This window comes from Anas platyrhynchos, chromosome 6, assembly GCF_047663525.1.
Source record: "Anas platyrhynchos isolate ZD024472 breed Pekin duck chromosome 6, IASCAAS_PekinDuck_T2T, whole genome shotgun sequence".
NCBI classification, from domain to species: Eukaryota; Metazoa; Chordata; class Aves; order Anseriformes; family Anatidae; genus Anas; species Anas platyrhynchos.
Window position 1 is genome coordinate 14,341,412 of NC_092592.1, and position 27,934 is coordinate 14,369,345.

General features: G+C 34.1%; 1 long non-coding RNA gene across 1 annotated transcript; it reads right to left on the bottom strand.

The window, feature by feature from the left end:
* Window positions 1-3,270: 3,270 nt before the first annotated feature.
* LOC106019175 (uncharacterized) lies at window positions 3,271-24,822 on the bottom strand. The gene is made up of 3 exons (XR_001193800.5): window positions 24,631-24,822; window positions 7,563-7,665; window positions 3,271-6,092 (listed from the first exon to the last, which is right to left on the bottom strand). It is a non-coding gene; the product is annotated as an uncharacterized lncRNA (long non-coding RNA).
* Window positions 24,823-27,934: the final 3,112 nt, after the last annotated feature.

Consider the following 27,934-nt stretch of genomic DNA (forward strand, 5'->3'; position numbering starts at 1 on the left):
TAACAATGGAGTAAATTGAAAGTCTCTTAGTAAATTTTTCAGGTCCTGAAGAGCTGTTATATTGGCATCCCATGGATCATATTGTTCATTTTAATGATGTAGAATGCTGGCATTGACTTTCACATAAATGGCCTCCATAAATTTGAATTGTGGGATCGAGGCCTACTATTATAGATTGGTAAATTAATTCTCCTCTAATGCTACAAATGCTGTCTTATTTATCATGACTAAATAAATCCAATATTTTAGTCATTAAGAATTCAACACTCGAAACAGCTGGACTTTTTAGATTTAAACCAGGCAGTAAATTCACTACCAGAGGTCTATAAAACAAGGTCCTAACATTCTGAAGGACTTTAGAACCCAAGTGTTTCTTTATTAGGGAAACAAAATTTATGGAAACTTCATGAGTCCAAATTAGCTGTAGCCCAATGATAAAGGATTTTTTATTTTATTAATTTATTTGTTTATTTAATTACTCAAGGCTTAAATTTGGCAAAATAAGCCAAAACAAGTTCAGTGGCTTTTTCAAGGAATTGAATGATCATACACTTCTAATGATTAAAACAGATTGCCATGCCAATCATATGATGTATTCATGTCATTGAATTTGTCTGCTATCAAGGAATGGGCAAATACTACCAGTCTACAGATTTTGACCTGTACTCTCAGGTCTTTTACTCTGTGCATGGTGATATATGAAGATCAAATAAATATATATGTAAAACCATATTTCATTATGAAGAAGGGAGTTGAAGTTGCTACGTTTAAAATAAAATAAGCCTATTTCTTTTATAAAATATACAAACTAAACAGAAGACAATTTCTTGGTTAATGGAAGCATACTGAAGTATGCATAAATACAAAATATATAATCTAGAAATTCTTGTGCACATGTATGTTTTTTTGTCTATTTAAACTTGATGCACATTAAGAGAATATTTTAACTGTGCATTTCAGATCTTCAAAAGATGATCCAAGACAATGACAGTGTCAAGTTCTAGGAATGTCAACCAAAGGTAATACCTTTTAAGAGGCAATTTCAGTATCAGACATTTAAGTTAACGTTTTTCCTTATCAACTGTGACTGCAATGTTTTTCACTTGATACTTGTAAAAATTTTGTGAATTGTCATTTATTCTTTTTTCTTATATTTTTGTTATGCTTTCATATTTCCTTTTTTTTTTTTTTCTTTTTCTATTAACAAATTAAACAAAAACTCTTATCAGATTAGCGAGTATCAGGACTGCTATCATACAGATATTTTTAGTCTGATTTTTGCGGATCTTCTGTGATACCATATTTGATCTTTGTCTGCCCTCATCCTCACAATGTTAAGTATTTCCAGTTGTTCAGTTAGCTGAATGACTAGCATCTGGCATCTCCCTTCCTGTTTAGTGCAATTATCCACTACTTCTGTTTTTATTATTATTTTAATTTATATTTATTCATTTAATTCTCATGAAAGGTGTAATTAAAACAATTTCAATGAGAACAACATCCTCAATATAACATTGAAGCCTCCAGTCTACTGGAGCCAGACATTTTCTGCCAATATTACTCAGGAAACAACACTCTGAAATATTGTTTCAGTGAGACTACAAGATACTGACCAATATAGTATGATTCAAAGTGCGTGGAAGTAAAAGAGACCGTTTTTATGACCACACATGCTAAAACCATCATTGAAATAGTCCAACTGATGTTGATTAGATCTAAAGACAGAAAAGGGTAATCTACTTTTTTTTGCAGTGTATATGAATATGCACTGCAAAATCTAGGCATGCTGAATCACTTATTTGATTTTACAAATAAATATTAAGAAAGAAAGGGGGGGGGAGGGGGGGAAGCAGGAACAAGATTTACATCAGCCAACCTAAAATAATAATGTTTTTGGTGTTTTTTTAGTTAATCCTCAATAGAGGTAAAAGATGGGACATACATACCCCATAAATATTAAATAATAATGAGAATGTTATTGGCACTTTGGATTTAATCTCAAGATGACTTTCATTTCATATATTCAATATGCTTATAGTAATCTATTACCTTTCAGTAGACAAATTAAAATTTGAAAAGTGTATATTTCTACCTAAGAGAAAATCCAATCCATTCCTTATAAACAATAGCATGTAGATGGAAATAATTGCACCTATTCCATTTTAGTGCAGCCAGCAATTATTTATTTATTTATTTATGAATTTTAAACAAAAAGATAAGCAATAGGGGGAAAGTCAACAACAATAAAAGTAACTTTCATTTTACTATAATTAAATGTAACTTAATTACAGTAGTTTGGAGTTCTAATAAAAATCTAAACCCAAAGTCTTCCAGCCTGTTCTCAACCATAAACAGAACTGTGCATTACACATACGTCCAAGAGTAGGTGAGTAAGCAATTGCATGTGGTAGTTGACATCCAGTAGTTTCACTGTGAGTAAAATTTGTGTGGGCATGCATTTAAGCCTTATGATGGATTTTAGGAGAGCACTGTCATTCAAAATTCCTAGGGCTTTGGCACAGGCCAAGTGCCCTGGCAGCTCTTTTTATGCTGCACCCCTCTTCCAACAACATACATTATTTATCTGCCTAATATTGCTCCTCATTTGTAGCCTCTCACTTCAGAATAGGGAATCCCATCTGCCACTACTTACTGAAGTATACATATAATATATATATATATAAGATATATAAATATAAGATATATATAATATTAGTATATAATATTAGCATATAACATATATATATTTATACATATATATATATTTAAAGGCACTTCATTCTATGACCAGTTAATGCAAAAAAGTGTAGGAAGTCCTTGCAACAAAGAATAGGAATGTCATCACCTTCTTAGCATTAAGTTCATATCCCTCTATGGAACTTAACTTACCTGTTTCCTAACATGAAGGAATAGCTGCCTTTCCTTGTGATACAGTTAATTTTGCTCCTGTACATGTGTAGAAACACCCAAACCCAATCTCTATGAAAGGGTTGTGAAGCTAATGTTTAACTAAGCACTTTCTGCATGAGTTCTACAGATCACAGTTTAGCTAAATGTTCATCCAGAATGAACACCTTTAATTTCTAACTTTTTTTATTAAAGTACAAAGTATTAAAAACATTAATCTACAGCTGTCTTTAATTCTCAAACATTTCATATCTTGAAGAGTTGATAATGTAAAAGTAACTGTTAGTTGCTTAGGCTGATAGCATCTGAATTAACTACAACTATGTGTAGCCTGCCTCAGAACAAATAAAGTATACACCAGCTCTGAACAACACATTTGGCACGTATCTCATTTTACATAGCCTATTTTCAGCTAATTTTTATCAATTTTCTAGGTATTATTCACTGGATAGAGAAGAACTCTAATAAACACACAATTTTTTAGCTAACATTAGGTATTGCAGAAAGACCAAAACAATTACAGAAATGTTCCTTAAAGGGAAAATATATTAATTTTTCATAAACATAGTGAAAATTGTAGACACACACATTACAAGGAATCCATTTAACTAATATAATGTAAGTGTGTCACCTACTGAGATGAAAGACAAACTCAATCTTAACTCCTGATACCTCTTAGGTTTGTTTTATAACTTAAATTTTTCTAGTGACATGTAGGTTCAATAGATTCATTGGTTTTAGTGACTGTTCTTTGCAGATATAGCTGGCCTAATCATGCAAACCAGAAACCACATATCAGTCTTTCCATTGCTTTTATGGCATTTAAACAGAAATGGAGGAAGTGTTATGCGCCCTCCCTCCCCCATCAGACTATGTTCAAGTTTCTATGGAAACCTTGAACACCTGTGTTCAGAAAAGAAGAAAAGGGTGAAACTGTACTCCCTGTTTTTCACCATTTTCCCCTTTCTCTCTTTGATTCATGTAGAAGTGTTTTATGTATAATTCACTTTCTGCTTTCACTCTTCACATAACTCCAGGCCTGGGGAAATTTCTCTCATTGTATTGTCTCCTACTGGCTATCCAGATGATTTTGAAGTGTAACAACTAAAATTTAAATATTTTCAGGTGCTTGGTCTTCATGACTTTACAGGTTCATATTTCAAGTCAGCCTAGTACAAAAAAGAAGCCTGCTAGAAAGTCTACATTCTCAGGACTGGCAATTATAACTTAGATGATCCTTGGAGATCTTCTTCAATTACTGCTTGAAAATGCTGAGATACACCCCCATAGAAGGTCTGAGATAGCACCAGACAAAGCCCAGAATGGATATAAATGACATGGACCAAACAGATATCTAAATAGCCTTTGAAGAGTTAGATTTCTTCCTCTTGTGACAAAAAAGAGAGACTACAGACTATGTGAACTAAACATAAACAGTGTTTTGTACTAAAAACCTGTTTTAGCCGTAGACCTCAGGTTACTGAGGAGAACAGAAACTAGAAAGCAGCTCAAATGTAATTCTCATTTTGTCGTCCTTCGATTTTTATTTCAGTCCTCTCTAAAGCCAGGTGCAGCTTAGCCCTGTCTACATGCATAAAACAGTGGAAATCAATGTGAATTTCAATTTCATTAGAACCAGCTGCTGGATGATTTTGAAAACAACCACTTATGGACAAGTAAATAGTATAACTTGCCACAAGAGGTTTTGTAAGAATCAACTACTTTGTAGTCTATAAATTGTTCAAAAGGATTCAGATGAAGATTACTACAGGCTACACTATTCTTTCCTGATTTGCATGATTCTTGTGGGACTGATCTCCACCTGCATAATGAAAAAGCAATAACAATTTGATAAAAGATTTAAATAAATGGACCAAAGTTTTAAAGCTTCTAGAAATTCTGTGACCATAATTCTTTTAAGGTGACCTTGAAAGAGATGATAAATACAATAGATGGAAAATCATCCCCTTTTACTCTAAACTGTCAACATTTTGTAATGGGATTCATATTGTCCTAAAGACTTGATTCATGATGCAATAAAAAGCTTGAAAGTAAAATATGTTTTTAAAATGTCTACATGTAAGTGAAAATAGGCCAAATTTTGTGGAAGAACTCTTACTGTATGAGCAAGACCCTACACAAGATAATCAGGACTCCTTTGCAAAGATCTTCCATCAATATATAATGCTTTTATTCACAGGGGTGAATGCGGGCAGTGGTTTTGTGAGTGCCTGAAGCATAAAGAGCTTTTTGCGTAGGTACATGCAAAGACACTGGATAACTACATTTAATGATCTTTGCCTTTTAAGTGTTATAAATGTTCAGTTGCTTGAGCACCATAAATTCAGATGAAAACTGATGATATAGTACTTTTCTTCAGTTGTCTAACTGGAACTGTGCAGGTAACAGAAATGGCATTCTGGCTTTATACATTCACAAATCTATACAGGTACACACTGACTAGTAATAATGAAAACAATTAATAAAATTTAATTTCATATAATTTGTTCAGCATTTTAGTTCTTATAGTATAACCATGTCCTGCAAGCAGAAAATATCTGTTATTCTTTCAGCCATTTTGTTTGTACACACTTATATAAGTGTGTACATGAACTTCAAGTTGCTGCATGTTTAGTTGGAACCAGAAGGTGCAAGTCTTTCATTGCATTAATCACAGTAACCCACTAGCTATGTTGGAAAGAAAAAATTTGCTGAGTAAGGTTGACCACTGGCTACTTTAATCCCAAAGCCTCAGGTAAGAGCTGAGCAGCTGCTTAGGCATAGGTATGTGGCAGGTTCTTGAAGCATGACAAATACTGATACTCTTTGAATTAATATTATCTATTTATCATTTATATCATTTACACTTTCACTTCACTGAATTCCTTTAAAACTGTGAAGTGAAAACAACAAGTGGTAATATTTAAATTAAAGTTCTTTACCAGTCACAGATAAAAATGAATGTTGCAGTAACATTTTGAGAATTGATCAAAACTTATTCAGCTGGAGGAAATACTATTCTCTCCAGTCTGAGATGATTACACATGGTGGAGTGGTGACATACATTAGCTTCTCCATTAGGGAATTAATGTGATCAAACTCCTGCAGGCCAGCATAAGTTGTCACTTCATATTGTCTTTTCCTTTGGACACAGCTGTTTCTAGTTTTCTCTGGATGACACAACACTGCAGGAAGTTAACACTTGACATCAGACTGAGTTTCTAGACATTTAATTAAAAAGGGCAGAAATGTGCAAGAAATGAGCAAGAGTCACACTTTTCTAATTCATCGTGTCAGCACAGACATAACTGACTTTGTCCAATGACACAAGCAACCCCTTAAAAGAGGGGGTTAAAACAGTAAATTTCTTTACTGTTACTGAGCAAGCTGAGGCCATCTTCATATAGATTTATAACTAATTCATTAAGACTTCATGACCCTGTTCTCTGAGGCTGCATAATCACCATGACATTTCATATAACACACAAAATATTGATAAAGCACAACACTGCTTAAAAGCATGAGCCTCTAGATCTATGAGTTAGTATAAGATGACGTAAAAAGTAAAACAGTTACTGAGACTAAACACTGACACATTTGCAATACTAGATTTTTGAATTGTATCAGTTAAGCCACTTAGAACACAATTTGAAAGTATACATATATATACACATATATGTATCTGACTTCTCTGGATTCATATAAAGTGGTTAATTAATCTTGACTGTAAGAAGCAACTGGCATAAAATAATTAATAGCAGAGGAAGATTATTGCATGTGCAGAAAGACATGCTACCAGTATTAAGTCAACATTCATTAACAAAAACGCAAGCAAATGAGGACAAAACTCTTATATACCTGAAATGTCTCCATTTAATCAAACATTCCCTTTCAACTCAAACCATTTTATGATTCTATGAAATATGAACTGATGTAGTTTGCTACTGAAGTACCTTCAGCTCTGTAGGTTTCAATGCATCACCACATTTGCAACGTGCAACAAATATTTGACACCAACCACTGTACGGTTTCTCAGTGATGTCTTCTCTCCTTCACCTGGCCAAGAGACCTTATTCTAAAATCCCAACCTTTATCACTCGTGAGTTTTTTTTGTTGTTGTTGTTTTGGTTTGGTTTGTTTGTTATTTTTGTTGTTGTTTGTTTGTTGGTTTTGGTGGGAGTAGAGCTATATCAACAAAACAGTAGGAAGCTTCAAATTATGCAAAGTGACTTTATTTTGCTAATTTTTTGAGCAACGTGCCAGATTAAACACAGACTTTTTTTTCCTTTTTTTTTTCCTTTTTTTTTTTTTTTTTTTTTTTTAATCTTTATACCAGCTTTTGATTAACGTTCAAATGCTCTTTTAATTCCTTTTGGGAATCTCTATGTTTTGTCTCAGGACAAGTCAAAAATTTAGCAAAGCACCAGGAGGAAGCCCTTTACTTCTTTATCATGCTGAGACTCTCTACTGCAAAAGAGAAGTAAAGATGTACAAGATTTTTTGGTGGTCTGAACTATGGAATAAATTCCTTCAGAACCTCAACAAACTTAATCTTTTTTACTCAAAACACTGTCCCTATCTACTCCACATTTTGTCTCACCTGAATAAAACACAGAGTAAATGAAACAAATATTATAAATACACAGTTTTAATACCTTATTAAAAGGTTGAGGGTCCACATGCTTTTCTCTTGAAAAGAAGATGAAAGAAATTCTCTGATTCTGTGAAATGTAGATCCACAGGGTGTGTCATAAAAACCTTAAAGGAAAAGAACATTTTGAACACTATAAGGATACAAATAGCATAAATCATCAAGGTGCACTTCAAAGGACAAAGGGTAATGGCTTTAAACTAAAAGAGGGTAGATTTAAGTTAGGTATAAGGAAGAAATTCTTTACCCTGAGGGTGGTGAGGCACAGGAACAGGTTGTCCAGAGAAGCTTTGGATACCCCATCCCTGGCAGCGTTCAAGGTCAGGCTGGAGGGGACTTTGAGCAACCTGGTCTAGTGGGAAGTGTTTTGGAAGCCCATGGTAGAGGTTTTGGAACTAGATCGCCTTTAAGGTCCCTTCCAACCCCAAGCATTCTATAATTCCATGACAAAATGCTTTTATTATGAATTTAATCATTTTCCTATACATCTAATTCATACTTTCTTTCCTAATTGTTAGATGTAATTAACATTAATTACATGTAATTAATTGAACTACTTCTAGAACATTTTGACACAACCTACTTTGGAAAAGATATTTAGTGATATGACTGAAATACAAAATGGATGAGCATTATTCTCTTGTTAGAAAGAATTTGGTATTTTCCATATTTCATTATCTGCTCAGTAAATACTGCAAAATAGACTCTGTGAATGAGTTTGCAGGAGGAAGAAAACACTGTTCTTGATAGTAAAAAACAAGGAATTCAGACCTTGCTACATAGCACAGAATTGAAATGAATATCACAGGAAGAGGATATGCAATTAAGAAATCCCAGAGAAAGAATGTAACATCATTTTCTTTTGTCACGTGATCCACCAAACACTTAACCTTAGACCTGTGCCTGAGTGCTGCTGCCTTTACATAATTCAGAATAAGGACGGCTGACAGCTGAGATCTCCTTTCGTTGGCTAGGGAACTTGTATGGTGCACAAAAGAGAGTTGAATACTTTTTTTTTTTTTTTTTTTTTTTAAACACAAATTTCCTGTATACTTACATTAAAAGGCACCATTAAAAGTTATGACCGTTAACAGATAACTGTCAAAATCAGCTTACATCAGAAATGTTGGATCTTTGTTTTTCTAAAATAACAGTGTCTAGGATTTTGTTTCTATGCTTATGTAGTGTCATGAATCAACTCTCTGTACACTGAATCTGTCATTTACAGCATGTATTTTGTTTTGTTTAATTTTGTATTGTTCTAGCCAGAGGTCATAACTTCTTCAGCTGAAATGAAAAGTTATCATCTTAGGTCTATTGTGTCCTGACAGAAACAATTATGCCCAGCTGAATGACAACCAAAAAAAAACCTTCTTAATTATCTTGTCCAGTGAGTCCTGTGGTATAATCAGGATTTGTTGTAAGAGTTAATTAAAAAAAAAAAAAATCAAATTTAATTATATGGCCTCTGAAATATCTACACTATGGCAATAATAACTTTCAGAGAAAAAAATAGTAGGCTACTTTCAACAAGACAGAACAAGAAACCCCCCTCTGACTTTTGACTTATTTGAAAATGGTCTAATGTTGAAAACATTTTTAGGTCAAAAAGGGACATAATGAAAGGAAAAAAGCTCAGCCATGGAGATATGATCCTCTGTAAATTAAGGAGTTCAGCTTTTTATTCATCATTCTTGCAAATCTTTTATTTACTAAGAAATTTGCAAAATGTCTCTGAATAGACTATATGTGATGATTTGTAATAGGTCAATAATGAATTCTTTCCTTAAAACAAACTTTATAGTTCTCTGGTATAGCTATATCTGCCATTCCCCATCGCGAGAGAGATGAACTGATCTCACAGCAATGTCTGTTCATGCCTTTCCAACAGACATCTTCACAGGTCAAACAGAAGGGCACACAGCTCACAAATGGAGCATGATAAAAAGTTAAAATTAGGATCAATGAAAATATCTTGCCAGTTCATGCCAAGTTCATTTGATCAGGTCTGGGAAACCTGAAATAAAATAGTCTGAAATATTTTGATGCCTAACATTTCAAAAGAAAAATCAATATCAAATACATTTTTTTATGTAGTTCTGATATAGTAAAATGAGATTGTATTAACCAGTTCTTTAATTTTTCCAATTACAGATTAGTTCTTTATGTAGCATGAACATTTGACACCTCTGTGGCCTTACTTTACCTTGCCTAGTGCAACTGCTGCAGTAGTTCTGCAATTAGGCTGCTTATACATGAAGAATAAAAAGCTCATTTGCTGGTTATTTTAATTAAAAAAGGAAAGCTAGCTTACAAGATTTCTTGGGAAGCTCTTTTTTCAATGCTGCTTCCAGAAATTAACACTTAGCGCAGACAAAAAAAAAATCTGCAGTTTTCATAGTACAAATTCAGATTAGAGATTAGAGACTAACATCCACTTTGGAATAGGTATCATGGATGTTTTTTCTGTTACAAAACTTGAAGTCAGAGCCAAGAAAATTATTACATGTAAATAACAGTTCATTTATGCAGTGTCCTACTGTGAACTGCAGTCTTTTGTAGCATTTTGAGCAACAATTTTAGCCCTGCTGTACCATTTTTATGCCAGCTAAGATGCTTAGAACATCATAAAGTGTTCTCCTCTGGAGAAGAGACATCTCACTGGAGTAAGATGCACTAATATGGAAATAAAACTGTCAGAAATGGTAATTGCGTTAGCAGAGAGGTGATGTGCTCCTTCTCTTTTCAAAAATGAAATTTTCCTTGCCTAGAACAGCCTGTTTTAATACTGAAAAGTAAACATGAATTACAGTGGAAATAAACACAACACATTTGTGTTAGAATCGTCATCTCCTGCTGCAGTGAAGAGAAACATCAGAATGCTCAAAAGTCACACAGTACCTCAGAGATGCAAAATCTTAAAAGTCACAACATTAAACCAAATTGTCATTACAGTTACAAGAATTACAACCATTATTAGCACTAAAAAAAAAGGGGGGGGGGGGAGAGGAGGGGAGAGGACTTGTTCCCATTCTAGTGGATGGGAGTCCACTAGAATGAACAGAAATTGTCTTAATAAGATAAAACAAAAATGGTCTGTGTAGAGAACAGTGCACTAAAGACGTAAAGTTTCTAAAATACCGATGAAAAGGGTTGGAACTTGAAAACATGATTGTAAATATCTAAAGAAACAGAGTCCATTTACATCTTGCAGTATTACTCATGTCAATTTGTTTCCTTTAAAAAAAAAAAGTAAGACAACATATAAACTATGTATTATCACCTTAGTTTTATTACTCTTGTATTTCAGCTATATCTTGTGCATGTTAGATTTATTTTGACATAAAAAATCTTACCCAGACACAAAACAACAACAAAGAAAGTCAAGGCTAAAAATAATTTGATGGTGATTCCCAAACTTTTGAAACTACTTGCAACTAGTGCAAATACATAGTAAATACATAGTGCAAATTCATAGTAACAATATATGACAGGAGCTTCCCTTATTCAATTGCCCTTATTCAATTACCCTGGGATGACACAATTTCTTATAAAGAATTATAACTATGATTTTCTAGTTTAAGGAAATTAGACACTACAAAGATTTTTAAAAAGTCAGATTATTAGTTTTTCCTTATTGATAATATCTGACAAAATCACTACTTTAAACCGTTAGTATATATATGAGTCACATTGTAGGATGCATTATAACAACTTTTAAAAAAGAGGAACAATACCTTTGCTGAAATAGGATAATTTCAATGCTATAGATTGGTAGCCTTTGACTGCTTCCAGTTGTGGTAAACAAAAAGGAATCCAGAGAAATACCTTCCCAGATATGCAATACACATTCTAAAGTAATAGCATACTCAGGCACACTAGCATATGTTTTTTATCGGGGAAAAAAATAACATTTGTGCTGTACAGATATGTGTTGAATATAGTTCTAGATAATACAATAAGTACTTTATTTTAGGCAGCTAGAAAAAAAAAATACTATTTCTCTTATAAAATTATTGTTGAACAAGAAGCCTGGAAATAACGGTACATATACACAAAAGATGTCATCAGATTCCAGCCCAAATCTCAAGGTGATTAGTATCTACATCTATAATGGCTTAGAACTTCATTTATGTTATGAATTGAAGCCCAGTGAGAGACTGAGAGGAGGACTGAACAAAATGTAATCTGCATTTTGAGCATTTCAAGTCCATGTTTTCCTATTCAGGTTTTCAATTCAGTTCATCAAAAGCTATTATTTAAGGAAGAAAACAGTAACAGAACAGCTCCTAGTGATAGAAATGAAAACAGTAATTAACAAAGGGATTACTTACTACAATCAGATAAACAGAATGGCTGTATGATTTTCTTTTTCTGATTCACTAGAACCATGCGTGGAGTGGGGATGGTGAACAGGGTGAAAAAAAGACATTTTTATTTTATTTTTTTTCATCTCTTGGGAAACTGGGAGGTCTGACTAATTAAAAGAAATGACTAACTGTGGGACATTTGTTGAGTTTTTGAATGTCCATGTAATATGAATGGTTTTTCTAGTTAGGATGTATTGCAATTTACTGTCTAATACATTAAGGAAATCAAGGAAATCATCATTATTGCATCCTAAAGTGGGTTGCTGTAGCACTTCTGTAGAGTACTTCTGTACTCTAACAATATATAACTTCTGCTGAGTCAGATAGTCTACCCTGATTGCATAACAGCTCTGGCCAAGGAGAAGCATAGAAAAAAAAAAAAAGATGCAAATTCTATCAAGTACACTGATATCCCAAAATCACCCCATGAAAAGCAAATATGCAAAACCTAAATTCTAATTCTACTTTTTGATACAAATTCTTGATAAATAGCAATTTAATTCAAAATCAAAGTTGACCTTCTACAATATGGTCTAGATCTGAAATACTCAACTGTAACTGTTCTTTTTTTTTTTTTTTTTTTTCTCCCTTGTTCCTGTTGTTAGCCAGAAGGCTAACCAGAAAGGATCAGTTTCTGGTAAAACTTTTGATTTAAAATAAACATTCAGCCACTCGATCCCCTTATCTTTTTACTTAGGAAAAATGGTTTCTCCCACAGCCTATAAATTATTCCGACCTAATGAGATATCATACAGTGCTTCAGAGCACTTCTCTTGTAAGTAATATGGGATTAAATGATTCTTTATCTGAATCTTGTCCTGTTCAGAAACACAAAAAAGGAATGTCCCCTGTTGACATCTGTAGTGCTGTCTAGTTTTGGAAGATTCAACAGTTAAAGGACAAACGTATGGAGGAAAAAGCTGGAAATCACTCCTGAACACCAGTTCTCAAAACTGTAAAGCCACAAGAATTCACCTAAAAATGAGCTATACCAGTGCCAATCTCAGCACAACCTTTTCCAAGCCTGCAACTTGCCACTCCACACCCTCATGTAATATTAGTGCAGGCTACAACTGAGTTGTGCCTGTTTTCAAACAAGGGTTCTGACTTCTGTCTCCTGTTAGCATCATGCTTGGCCAGCATTGCCTGCTCTGCTGTCATGAGAGGGTCAACACTTCACACCTGGCTAACAGGTGCTTCTGCCATGTATTCAGGAAGCTTCTGCTTTACTCAAATTACATTCTAACAGAGAATACAGAGTTTGTAATGCTCAGGTTGCAGCAAAGTTTTAGTATATTCATGACCTGAGAAGTTTAAAACCAAGCAGTAGCAAGCTGCTGTCTGGGGAGTCCACCTTGAAATGTCCCTCTAGCCATGTAACACAGAAGCCACGATTTATCAGCTTGGTTTGGCTGGAAATAATAGGCTCAGAGAATGTTTGTTTGCGTTGGTTTCTAAAAGGAAAGAAACTTTCCTTGCCAAGTAGTCTTTTCATGTTCTTGCAGCTTTATTTTAAACAAATTCATAGTTTCCTGTACACATATTAATGTTGTGAGATTACTCTTTCTGTCACAGAGATAAAACAAGAATGGCCACATAGAAATCACAACAGCAGGTGCCATATTTTTCAAGTTGGCTGCTGCCAAAATGTTAAATTCTGCAATTTCCTTAGCCCAATAAGCATATCTGAGTGCAAATAAACATAATTTTATTCTTCAGAACTTGGGATTCTTTGATGTGTTCATTTCCAATAACCTTTTAAGGGAAAACCATAGGCCATACTGTTCCTATATGTTAACTCCTACAAATCAAACCAGGAAACATTCTCAGATTAGGCTCAGACTGTAGAATGAAGACTGAAAATTGTGCAAGGTTTAAAAACTTGTTAGTAAATACTTGAGATAAATCCATAAAACTGATAGATTCATCACTCAAATACCTTGTGGACAATAATTTAATCTGCTCTGTGTGTGTGTGTGCACATGTATATTTTTTTTATTTTGTAAGCAGATTTCATTTTGACTGAACATTTAGAAATAGACCTTGTAAAAAAAATTAGAAATGCTAATGTGACTAATAGCACGGTACAGGAATGGTAATGACATGCTGGTGAAAGAGTATTACATGAATGCTTCAGATCTGATTAATTAACTGTATATATATAACACAGAATTCTGATGGATTAAAATTCCAGTTCAAGAAAATATATAGTTTTGGAAGTTTATCTCTCCTTTCTCAACCAAAAGGACAGTAAATACTACATTCTAGGAGAAATCATAAAGGCTATGAGGGCTGAAAAAACAACTATAATCAGACTTCAGTTGTCCCATTATTACTGTAACTAGGGTAAATGAACCCTAATAAAATGCTCATACTGGATTTTTAGTTGTGAGAAGCAGCAGGATAGCATGGTCACAGGAAGAGAAGTTTCTGGTTAAGATTCAAGATTTAGTTAAAACCATAGAAAAGCTACAGTGTTACAGTAATCATAATATCCTTAAGAGTCAGCTTCTTTGTTGGTACAAAAAATAAAAAATAAAAATCAAAAATCAGGACAACAATATGACTTAATCTCCAAAGTAAAGCAACATTGAAACTTGCTGGAAAGAAACAAAGGATAACATATTTCCCAGTTTCTGGATATGACAGAAAGTCACTGTATGGGAACTTTGGAATAAATGCATCAGGTAAAACTTGAGAAAGCCAAAAAGAAACAAACATGGTTAACTAGCAGGGTTCTGTTTTTTCCACACAGCTACAAATCTGTACTTCTGACTTCACAGATAATTTGAGCTGCATGAAAGTTTACTTAATAGAGCAGAATAAGAGCGAATCCAATTGCTAGAAAATTGAAGGGAAAACATAGAGAAACCTCAAGAAATAGCTAACAAGAGTTTAAATACACATCTGTCTCTGTTTTTTGATGAAGTAGCAAGACACAGCTAGGTTTAAAGCATGAATTTAAGACAATGTTTTACCTCTAGTTTTTTTGTAGGTTCTGTTTGTTTGTTTGTTTTTTGAACAATGACCTGATTTGGGCTGATTCACAACATGTTAACTGTCTTCTGTAAATCTCCAGGAAAGATGAATCATTCCTTGCTGTATAATTCGAGTACATGTTGATGAATATCCAGACTTATGTTGTTGTTCTAACTATGAAAGGCCCTAGTGACACTGAAAATGGAAATACACAAAAGATAAGACAGTTCAATAAAGCTTGTGGAATAAGCAATGTAGTGTTCTAGTTTATCTGTTTTAACTGCAAAAGGCAAGTACTTTGGAGTCAGACGATTTCAATTAACACAACAGAAAGCTCAAAACTACCTGGTGAAAGAGAATATCTCCCTCAGATGTTGAATTAATCGCACACAAAATGTGGAAATTTCACTAGCACTGAAACACAGGTCCAGCAATTAGCTAACAATCTTATCTCTCTACTCTTATATACTGCACAATCTAGTTCATTTTAAAAGTCTATTCAGGAAGAAGATGACCTGTCAAAAACAGGCAAATATTGTGCATCCTTAGCAGGAAAGCAGAATGGTGAAAAATTAATACTAACCTAAGTATAAAATATCCACACAGTGGCAAACATCACTTTTTCACTTTTGGCTATCATCGCAGTTTTCCAGCCAGGAATCAGACAGAATGTGCCAGTCCCAGCACAGTACCACAAACGTAGCCTGTCTCAACATTAATCAAAGCATTACACCTAAAATGTGACGAAACCACTTAGAAAAAGCTTTCTTGACTGTGCCTGCAGATAATGAATTCTCATTGCTACATTTCATGGTGAGAATCTGGCACCAAAGCCACCATGACCAGAGAAATGATTTCAGAGAAACCAGGCATGTCTGATGCCCTTGGGAACCTTGCATCTTCCCTCTGCTCTGTCTGGATAATGGGTAGGGAACAAAAGGAAGGGATATAGTAGGCTTTTTTTTTTTTCTTCTCCCTCTTAATTTCAACCAAAAAAATGAAAAATCTTTGAATTACTGCAGAGAGTTATTTTAGTTTATGGTAAGCCTTCAGGCCTTTCTTAAAACAAAAGCTGCTGGTTTATGTTCTGAAAAAGTGGACTAAACTGAGCAGCACTTGTATACACCAGTAATTTTCCATTTCTGGAGGGAAATGAACAAACAGAAAACCAAAGCCTGAAGCTATCTACAGGTATTTAGGACTGCCTGATGGAGTTGCAAATAATTTCTCTGGAAGATAGATTAACTTGTTCAAGCACTAAAAGGAAGGGAAACAGTTAACTAAGGACTGATATAAATGAGGAACTGTGATTCTGTTTTGCCAAGTCTTTCCTCTACTTGGTTCCAGAAGAGGAAAATTAATAAATAAATAAAATAATAATAAAAACAAAATAATATTAAAAAAAAAAAAAAAAACACAGAAAAAAACAAAAAACAAAACAAAACAAAAAAAACACACCTGGCAACAGTAACATACTAGAATGGAATGAAGATGTTTCCACTTCATTTCAATGACTTTCCACAGAGCTACTTTTGCTAGGATCTTCAAAGCTTATGTAGAAGAAACTTACTTTATAAAAGGTCAGAAAGACATACAAAGCAATGTGAATTTTGTAACCCATTTCTTAATACTGAAAGAAATTTAGGAACATTTTCATATCTAACTTGTGTGCAGGGGAGACATATGCAGTAATTAGAAATTTGACAAAATGTAGAGGACAGAAAGAATGGGAAATAAGCCCAGAGAACCAAATGAACATTTTAAAAATAACAAGACTGACAGCAAAATGTAGTGGAGGCATTTAGTTCAGCTTGGTTTTGAAAACTTGGACCGATTTGAAAAGTGACAGAATAGTGAAGCACCAGCCTTGGGGCATCAAAGAAAGTTTCAAAGATTAAGTTGTTTTCTTCATAACTGACGTTAATACTGAGTTTGCTGTATGGGCCAGCAGAGCGCTGGGAACTTGGCACTTAATTGTGAAAGATCTGCTTGCTGTAGCGCCTGGTGGTGCTCACTGCCAATCTGTCTTTTTGCTGTATCCCTTTATTACTGCTGTTTCACTGTAAGCTTCTATGCAGCAAGTGCTTTGTATTGGTGATGTGCCTACAATGTCTGTAGCACAACTCAGTGTCTAATAATTCTAAACATTGGGATTATTGCTGCTAATAGGCCAGAAGTACAATTTCCTCATTTACACTATGGATTATGGCATGAATCATAGCATTTCATTCATCACTGCGAAGAAAACACCTTGGCAAACATCAAGATTTTAGTGTGCTTTTTGACCTAACTAGCTTTGCCTTTGACAAATATTTATCACAAACTAATAGTACAGTAATTTTGCATTTTCCCTTATCTGCTACTTCAGGCAAGTTCTCTAAACTGTGATTATAACAAAAATAAATTAATTACTTAAGAAGCCTCTGAAGGCAAGAAGATTTTTGAACTTTACTATACCATACCAGTACAATTAATTTCCTGCTATTGATCTACAAAATGTTGTAATAATGCTAGGCTGACAAATTAAACTCTACTAGAAGAAAAAATATTTATTATATTCCTGGAAGAATGACAATAAAGATGATGATTTGATGAACATGACTTAAAAGCAGTTGAATGGAGCCTGGTCATTTCTGCATTGAGAGGTGTTTTTTTTCTTAAGCTTTTGCAATAAAGCAAATTAATTGTTGAAAAATTAAAGAAGAATCCAGTAACAGCAATTACATAGTTGTAGAAATAATACTTTTTTTAAACGACATTTGTTTCCTGAGACTGCTTATTACAAATTGTGGGAAAAGTCTCTGCCCTATTCATACCTTCCTACCTCCCACTGAAGAGAGACAGTAAGAAAGGTGCGTATCACCCAGTTTCTTCTATAGTTCTGGTACTATATATGCAAATTATACCCAGACAAAAGAATGTAATTAACTTCACTTAAACTATTCATGATCATACTCAGCCACAGGAGAAAATAATTCGTATGTGAACATGGGTAGGGAGAGTGATGAGGGTTTAAGTATTTGCTTGGAGGACATTTTAAGGTGAAGAACAGGAAGCAGCAAGATAAATTTGAGGACTTCAGAATAAGCTCTGAAGACACTGAATTTACACCCTTAGTATTGTACTTTGAATAAGCTTTCCCTGAAAATTCTGTGAAAATTGTTCACAGTTGGAATGGTTTACAGCTGTCTAAAACAATCAGTAGCTACTCCCTTTCCTCCAAGACAGAATTTGGCCTGCAATGGTCAGCCATGGCTCTGTGTGAAGAGGGTCCCTTTATTTCTGCTCCTTTTAATCTGCCTCATCTTCTAGGTGAAGTGGACAGGCTGTACAGTTCTGAATGTTGATATGTTGATCCTGTGAGAGAGTGTATTCTGCAGTGTTCCACATACTACTGAAAGCATTTTTAAACCTTCAGCTTTTTTTTTTTTTTTTCCATAATTTTTATCAGTAAGGATTGCTTACCTCAAAACTTACATTAAAACTTAACTGTGCATTTATTGTGTACTTGCTATTGGGGGGGGGGGGGTGGAGGTGTGGGGGGAGACGATAGCAACAACAAAAAACAAGATCTTAAAGTGTACTACTTTGACTACTTAGTTGAAAATGGGTCATGAAACATTTCTAGACAAAACACATATCAAATCACAGTAAGTTCTATAACCCTAAATCTTAAAGGTCGTTAGATAAATCAGAATGAAATTTTGATGCTTGTCAAAACAAATTCCAAATAACCTGCTGGCTTGTTTTGTTAAAAGAATATATCCCAGTTCTGTGTTTGTTAATGTTACTTTTGGTAAAGCTATGGCTTACTTTTGGTAAAGCTATGGCTTACTTTTGGTAAAGCTATGGGTTAGGCCTGAACCAATATTCATCTTACTGGCATTAAAAACCGGATTTTGTTAATGTATATATATATATATATATATATATATATATATATACACACTTTTTTTTTTTTTGCAGGTGTACAGACTTATCAAATTGGACAGAATTAAGGACACTATGACAACGAGAGTTCAGGACACTAAACTAGTAAGTACTCCAGCACTGTGCAACAGTATATAAAAAAAAAAAAAAAAAAAAAGAAAAAAAAAAGATATTTATTACACTTGTACTTTATGTAACTTTTCAAAAAAGAGTACTTAAAGTGTTTTTTAAATTTACTTTTGTTATGTACAAGAGCAACATTCATTCCTCTGTCTAAAACCAGATAAGCTTAAGTGAACAAACAGGACATCATGTCTGGTCAGATAGTAGATTATTTATGCATTGACATAATGATATGTTTAAACTTAAGGGATGTTGAGGTGTGATGGCTGAGCCATAGGGAGAGATCTAATCTTTCTAAGTGTTGTCTTATTTTACACGTGCTTTGAAACTTGTTCAAGTTACCCTTACAGTGCAATTATATTCCATGGTTTCTTGGGATAGTTCATCACACTGGCTATAGCTATAATGTTTTGGTTTCAAAACATCTTTTTATCTCAGCTTGTTTGAAAGTGATCAGCATCATAATCGATGGCTCCCAGGATCTGACAGACTTTCAGTAAGATCATGAAACTACTGGAAAAGACCCTGATACTACCCTCACCGAATTCAGTGTAAAAAAATCCCAGCTAAGGCAATGGTCAGCCTTCTCCTATGGGCTTACAATATTATGTTTTCTCCTAAAAAACTGAGTCTAGATGTGCAGTTCTAGTCTGAGTTACCACAAGGAAAACTAAAGCAAATTATTTCACACCATATACAATAGCATATATTTTCTGAATATATATTTTCTGTATTTGAGTATTATACAGAATGAACTATTAGCAAGCAGCCAACAAAACGTATTCAATTAAGTTAAGATCATTGTAGAGGGAACAGAGGACAATTTTCACAGATTAGTATACCCCTTGTATACCAGTATAACTTAATGATAATAATAATGATAAACAATAATAATAATGAGATGGCACCGAGTAGATCAGATATTAGATTCACTGCATATGGAATCCTAGACACAGCAACTCCTCTCATTACAATTTGATCACAACTTCCGCTCTCAAGAATGAAGTGATTGAGGCTGCATGAGAAATTATTTTCACCTATACTTTCTACTATTTTTGTATGTCAATAAGGGTATGTGATTTAAAAAAAAAAAAAAAAAAAAAGATTTTTATACATATTTTCAGGAAGAATTTAAGGAAGCTACCTATGAAAGGATGAAAAATTCTCTTCATCAATCTGCCAGAGAAGGGAAATTGAAATTGTTACAGCTTAAAATTTTATGCAGGTTTTATTAGACTTCATAGAAGCTTCTCAATAAAATATTACTTTCCAGTGACAATTACTGGAGATATTATCCAGAAGGTGAAGACATCATTCAGATCTTATTGGCATTTTATGTATTTAGGCTGTCTTTCACTGTTTAGTTACAGAATCATTCAGGAGTTTATGCATAAATAAACTGTTTTGGAAAGCAAAGATTTACTCTGTCTCTAGTCGCTGATGGGTATATCACGCTATGAGAGTTCACAAGAATGGTATTGTTGATCCTATTTGCTTCATAATATTTGACCTGAATGAAGTGAATAAATATCCCCAATCAGAGAGAAATTTGAATATAATTTCTATTACCATATTATTATAACTTCTTTCAAATACTTACTAAACCATTGATTATATTGCTAATCATATCCTTAGTGATACTATATTTCTAGTGTATGGACACTTAAGCATGGTTAAGACAATCATGCACTGCCTTTGGTAGAAAAAATACCTTTGCCTTATCCTTTGATTACTGTCTCTAATACCCATACCAAATTGCTTCCTTCTTAGCTTTAGTTCAATGTCTAGGATTTATCAATAAATATTGAAAAGTATTTATTTTACATTTCCCTCTACAATCTCAATTGTCCATTTAACAAAACCAACCAATAAATCCTTTGTCCTTGGAATTTTCTAAAAATGTAGCCCAAAACATTGAGAGTTCTTCCCTGACACACTTAAGATCTTTATATTTTCTGGAAGATAACATCCACTACGCTACAGATGGAAAATGGTTAAAACAAGCATTGTCTAAATAAAGTTTTACTCAGGGACACAAATCAAGTTCTCTAATTTATGCACCTCTCTCTCTTCTCTCACCTGCTTGCCTTTATTTTTATTTTTTTTTTTTAAGCAAATGGAAAAAAAATGTAGGTCCTGTTTCTTTGTTTATTTTTAGTGGGTCCATCCAATATTTCACCTGTTGACATTTTGCCATGTCATTCTCTAACAATGTGAACAACCTTCATAAGTTGCCTCTGCCAGATTTTGGACACCTAACAACCCATTTAGCCAAAGCCTAATATGCTGCAGTTTGTTGAAGTCCATGGGAATAATATATTTTGTTAAACTTAATCAAGTGCCCATCTGCTTTCTGCTTCAAGAATAATTTATCCTTCTTAGCTAAACAAACTTACTCTTGTTTATTTATTTCTTAAACCTTCAGACTGATGTACTGATTGTATAATTGCTGAACTTCTACAGGGCTTGTAATTTTGTCAGAGAAATGAGACAACGGTTAAGAATAAGCTCATGTACTTCAGAGCCTTCTTCATAGGCCTACATAAGCCTATGTAAATTGAAAGGTCCACTTTAAATTGAAAAATAAACAAATTCAGGTTACTCAGCATCAGATTTCAGTTACACTATTCTGTTCTACTTTAGCTGAGACTTCCCACTGGTCACTATATCCTGTATTTCAGGATTCAAAAGGGTAGGACAAGTTCCATTAGTACAAAAGAAATCTCTCTCTGTGGACCTGCTCCCACATCCATTGACATCCATGAAAGAACAAAGAGACAAAGACTAAAATGACTACAATCAAACACAATATAAAATAAAAGATTCTGACTTCTCATTTACTTCTAAACAATCTCATGTAAGAACATGAATCCTTGATACACTATCTACACATTAATAATATATATATAAACCTTTAAAATCATTAACTTTTTAGAAGATTTCAGTGAATAATTTCAGAGGATTATTACTTTGATGGGGAAATATTTATCTCTGCTAGTAGACTGTGGGTTTTGCAAGGTATTGAACAAATTCTTCAGCTTTGTTTACACCGTTAAAAAAAAAAAAAAGATTTTCTTACATATAGTCACAACTATATGTAGTGAAAGTAAACATGCAATATGTTTAAATCCCAAGGCATTCTAAAGAAAGCATGTAACTCAGTGTTCATGCCTAAAAATCAAATTATGATTTCTTTGGTAGCTTTGTTTCTCTAATTTGATTTTATTTTTTATTTTTATTTTTTATTTTTTTTTTCAATTTTAATGTTTAATCTGTGAAATAAGTGTGAACATTACACTGCAATTTTCATGTTCTACTTCTGTTCTTCCTTTATCACAATATACTGACTGGATGTCATTTGCAGAAACAGAAGAGAAATCTAGAGAAACCACTGGGGTTTTCAATATTTCAGTAGTCATAGCAAAAAGAGGCAAGTAGCAGATTAAAGAAGAAGGGCTGGAAGCCTTCAAATCTGTTAAAACTTCTTTTCTTTCCTTTTGTTGTTCTCATTTTGTTCCTTTTTATTGTCTCTCTCTCCTCCATCCCCCCCTCCCCCCCTCCTTTTTCTTCCTCCCCCAGCCACAGCTCTTGCTGAGACCTCATGATTAGAAAATTCAGGCCACGACTAGATTGACTAGCTCGGTAGAGTATCGTAGGGCATTTAGTCTGATACCGATAAGGAAAGTTATATAATTACTTCTGTATGTGCGGTTCTAGTTGCAAGGAGTTCCCTCACTGCAAGATGGTTGATTGCCTATGAACGAGGGTCTTGTTGAGACATTTTAGAAAGCTTGGCATATTCCATTTATAATATATGTTCTCTGACATAAAAGCCCCAGTTTGTGATTTTAAAATGTACTTTTTTACTAATAGTAAGTCATGCAAGCAAAAGTTGTTTCTGGAGATGAAACACTACAAGTAAGAACAGAAGGGTTTGGGGGATTCACGAGTACAAATACAATGAGAGAAAAAAATATTACACCTTGTCTTCAGAATATAATTCTAAAAATCCTAATAAATATTCCTCACCATTTCATATTCAAGATACAATTCTGCAAGAACTTAACTACATGCTTTACTTTGTAAGCTAAAGAAGTTGCAATAGAGACATGGACTAATAGAGAGCCAAAGTCTGGGAGCAAATCCTTGCGGAAAGAAAAACACACATCAGGCTGACATTTAACTGTTTTGCTGGAATCCTCAACTTCCATGCATAGCCTATATTTACACAGTATGATATATTATGCACTTTTTTTTTTTTTTTTTTTCCTCCTCCTTTCCTGTGTCCTGAAGGACATGGAATGTCGAATGGTGGAAGAAAGGGGTTCGGAAGATTTCTTCTTGTTCCCTCAGCTCAGCTAAAAGGTACAGGTCAAACCTGCCAAGATGTTCATTGTCTGACATGCAGGAATAATAAACACCCAGTGCCTCTAAAGGTAATTTTGGCATCTTCTGGTTATGACTGCAATCATTAAAAAACTCTCCCCACATTCTACATGAATGAATCTCTCTATGCCACAAGGGAAAAAAGTATGTAAGCCTGTATGCACAATAGAAAAATAGGACTATATACTAAGAGGATATTTCAACAACAAAATCCTAATAAATTTCTTTATTTCTTTTTAATGATCAACCCTATCAGGGAACACTTATTCTTCACTTTAGAACTTAATTCAGTGTGCAAGAAAACCCAAACACAAAGCAAAAACTAAAATCTACCAGCTTTTTGCAACACATCAGTATCCCATACCCCCACCCTTTTTTTTTTTGGATAAAATTCCTGCAGTGTTTTAGTGTTTCACTCTTACTTATTTCCTATTTTTAATCACAGTTTTATCTTCTATCTTCTTTGATGGAAAATCCCACATGGTTAATAGCTTTGAAATTAGCAGGCTCTTTATTTAGGATATATGCTAGTGTCATAATAGCAATGACTACAGACAGAATGTAACATAGACACTTAATTATTGGCTCTAGGAAAATCAAACAAGCATTCTTTCAGGAGGTTATTTACCTAGAAGCTAAACAACTGATAATATGATCCATACTTTTGAAATTATGCTGTTATAGTTTACTTTATAAAATATTTGAAGCAGATACTCCCAGGCTCATCCTCCTCCTTCAGAAATATGTCTATCTAGTAAGACTTATTGCTGTACTGCATATAATCTCATTTACATTATCACACACAGCACATCCAATAAAGTACATGTACATAGGAAATGTAAGGCTCAGAGTTTCCAAAAGTTGGGATTTACTTCTACAAGAAAGAAAGTTCTTCATCACAAGGATTTAACATGCACAGAGTTTAATCCAACTTTACTTGATCCATTCACTGCATGGAAAGATAATAACCGCACCTGTCCATTCAGAAAATGGGCCTCAATTTCCAAAACAGGAGGAAGGTTGCAGGAGGACTTGAAATCCCTTCCTGACTGAGGTAAGAAAAATCAAAGATGAAATGAAAGAGGATAAGATTAGATGTCACTTTTTAAGGAAAAAAAGGAACAAATAAAATCTAAGAAATTTCTACAACCTCATTTTCATCTGAAAACTGGCATTGCAGGATATTCATTAAAATTAAGATGTTTGACGGTGTCCTTGGCTAAGAATCCACAGTATAAAGAAGCATCAGCATCTTCACTAACACAAGGCAAAGTTGCACAGTACCTGAATAAGAAGGGCAGTGCAGATTTTGTGACAGTGACCATGGCCAGCCAACAGCCTGATTGTCTGACCAATCAGACTATAAGGCCAGTCTGAAGTGAAGCAGGCAAGGCAAGGTGCTAGAGCACGCACAAGCAAGCCTGCAGCTTGTGTCAGGCAAGAGCTAAGGTGAAAAGACTGAGGTAAAATGCAACTCTCATGCCACAGCAGAAAGGAATTCCAAAATGCTACTCACAGCTGTTTCTTTCCAGAGCAGTCAGATCTGAGGTCACACAGCTGCACCATACTTGATCTGAGCTTAAACACAGGCAGCTGTATCCCTTGCAGATAAGAAAAGTTCTTGCAGGACATATTGGTGCATTCCTAGTCCTGACATGGTAGCTACCAGCTGGGTGTTTGAGAAAAAAGACGAATTGGACCTTCTGAATAATGTTCTTACCAGCTGCCAATAATGTGTTTACAAATGTGCATTACTATGTTTTCTCTTTTATGTTTTGACAATTTATATATACACATATATTTTGCTTTATCTTAACCTTGTGTATACAGCAGGCTACGTCAGGGAAAAAAAAAAAAAAAAAAAAAGCAGCAGGCTCCAAAACATGCAGTTCTGTGGCAGTGTCAAGTCTTAGCAGTTGGAGTTTGCATCTCTACTGGTGTCTGACTTCCAAATACATTTTCTTTGGGTATTCAGAAATATGCATTTCAATCAGCAGCCCCTCTCTAGCTGAGCAACTCTCCTGAGAAACTAAGGTGGTGATTGAGCAAAAGCTACCGAGCTCTGCACTTGCTGGTGTCAGGAAAAATGAAAACGAATAGGATACCATGACAGTGAAATCCAGAAGAGATTTTATTCACATTCGTGCTTCCTTATTGCATGAAGGCCATAAACCGCTTACCCTTGGTCCTGGCCTTTAAAGAGATGGTGGGGCAAGTCACATTTTTGCTACAGCTGCAGGTTTTTTTTGCATGCACTTAGAGATCTTAGTAACAGTGTACTATAAATCCTGCTAGTAACAAAGGCTAAAATGTTGGTAAACAGCACAAAACATTCCTCAAACTAAGCATTAATGCAGAAGGCAAATGAGTTCATTATGGTATCAAAACAAAAAGAATTTTAAACAATACCCAGTAATGGCTGTGTGGGTCAGCTTTATTACGACTTGGTTGCCAAGATTTTATGACTCTGAGTAAAAAATTAAATATTTAATATCTAATCTAACATCTGCATATAAATGATGCAAGTCCATCAAAAATCACCTGAATATCCCGATAGCTCAAGCTTTAAAAACATTAGGTTTTAAACAGAATGAAGTTAAAGCAAAAAGGAATTTTCTATTGAGAGTTCAATAACTCTTCTGTGTTATGTAGCAAGAGCATAAATATCTGCAACCAATAAAAAATAGTTTGTATCACCACAGCTGGAGGAACATAAAGGAAGGAACTACACAAACATTCCTTTGTAGCACTCCACTCAGAAGAGGAAAGCTTTCTGAAAAGAGTAGCAAAATGCTTAGAGTAGCCCAGGGTTCAGACATTCAATAGTGTTGGAAAGATTCATATTCAGAACTGAGCAGTGAGCATTTACGTAGATATTTTTGACAGATCCTACTTTTTTGTTAGCAAAAGAATTAATCAATACTAAATTTAACGCATCACAATGATACTCATCTTGGCTAATTTTGAAAGCAATCCGAGTGTGCATCTATATGCAGAACTTTGAGAGAAAATTCTAAAAAAAATGCTTTGCTTCATATGAAAAATAGGGAAAGATTAATATACTACACATAAATAAGTAGCGTAAATGTAGATAACCTGAAGTGCTTTTTAATAAGCATTTTTAAAATTTAAAGCCATTATACTTAATCTGCACAGCCATATTAAAAGGTCAGAATTAATGAGTGTCTCACAATAAAATCATGCAAATTATGTGAGACAGTCATCTTGCCAGTTTTAATAGCAGCTGACCATTATTATTCTAAATACATAGCCTCGTATTCAAATATACCTTATTGACAGATAGAATGTGCTGCTCAGTTATGCAGCAGGGCAATGAATAAAGGAAAAGAAATGAAGTAAAGTGAGCAGATATCTGGCATCAAAATAATGGCTCTGTGGGATACAAACAAGTAAAACATGGGGATGAAATGAATTGGAACTGAATCTATTTGCATTACGGATTGAACACGATGTGCTCAGTAGGAAGGCAAGCAACACTTCACTGAACAATAGCAAAATAAGTTGAATATCCCAGCTATGTTTTTATGTTCTAGAAATAAGCTTTTGTTGTTGTTAACACTTCAGCCACACTTTTTTTCTCACCAAAACTTGTAAAAATATATATATAAATCCTGTTTGCATCTCTATTTTCAAGTCATTCTATAGTTCTAAATATGTTCTAGTGTTATGGGAAAATTGACAGTTCTTACAGCTTTTCAATTACAGATTTGCTTTTAAATTTGTTACAGGCCCAGTATTATGCTTTGACTTCCTCTAGTAAATCTCTTAGTTTCAAAGTCCACACTCAAAGAGAATCAATTCACACTTTTCTAAGAATAAACATTTATCATGAAGAAGGCTAAAAAGATCCATTTGTTTAAATGTCACACCATTTTCACAGACTTAGAAGAATGGACAAATGGTATTTTCTGTTAAAAAATGAACTATAGTTTATAATTAACATAGCTTATAATTAGCACTGGAAAAAGATGAAAAATCACGGCATATGCTATTTAAGGTGTATCTTCCATTCTGGTCTCTTCCTTCTGTATTGCTCCTGACATAAAATGAGCTCAGCTTACCAAGGATTGCAGTTTTAAACCCATCTGTGTGACTGAAATTGGGGGAAATTTAACACTGAATTCTACATGTGCACAGTATAATAATAATAATAATAATAATAAACACAAAGTAAGAAAATATCTAAAATCTGTGCTAAATCTAGATCACTCTCTTTTATATTTCCTCTTTTGCCACTATTCTTACTGTGTAAGAGGTGACAGGAAGACACATTTAGATGTAAACTTTGCCTTTCCTCTAAAAGCATACAGAACGTATTTTTCATTTCCCACCCTGAAAATAAGATTTACATAGAACCTGAATGCTATATAGACTTGTACTTCTGTAGGAGATGCATCTCATTGAATGAAAGATCAGTTAAATAAAAATCTCACTTGTTTACATACTTATTGGAGAAGTCTAAAACTGAGGAAACAAACTGTCCCATGATATCTTGAGTATTTCACGTTAGACAGTATTCCTACTACTGAACCACCAACCTCATTTGGCATCTATAGATGTGAGAAAA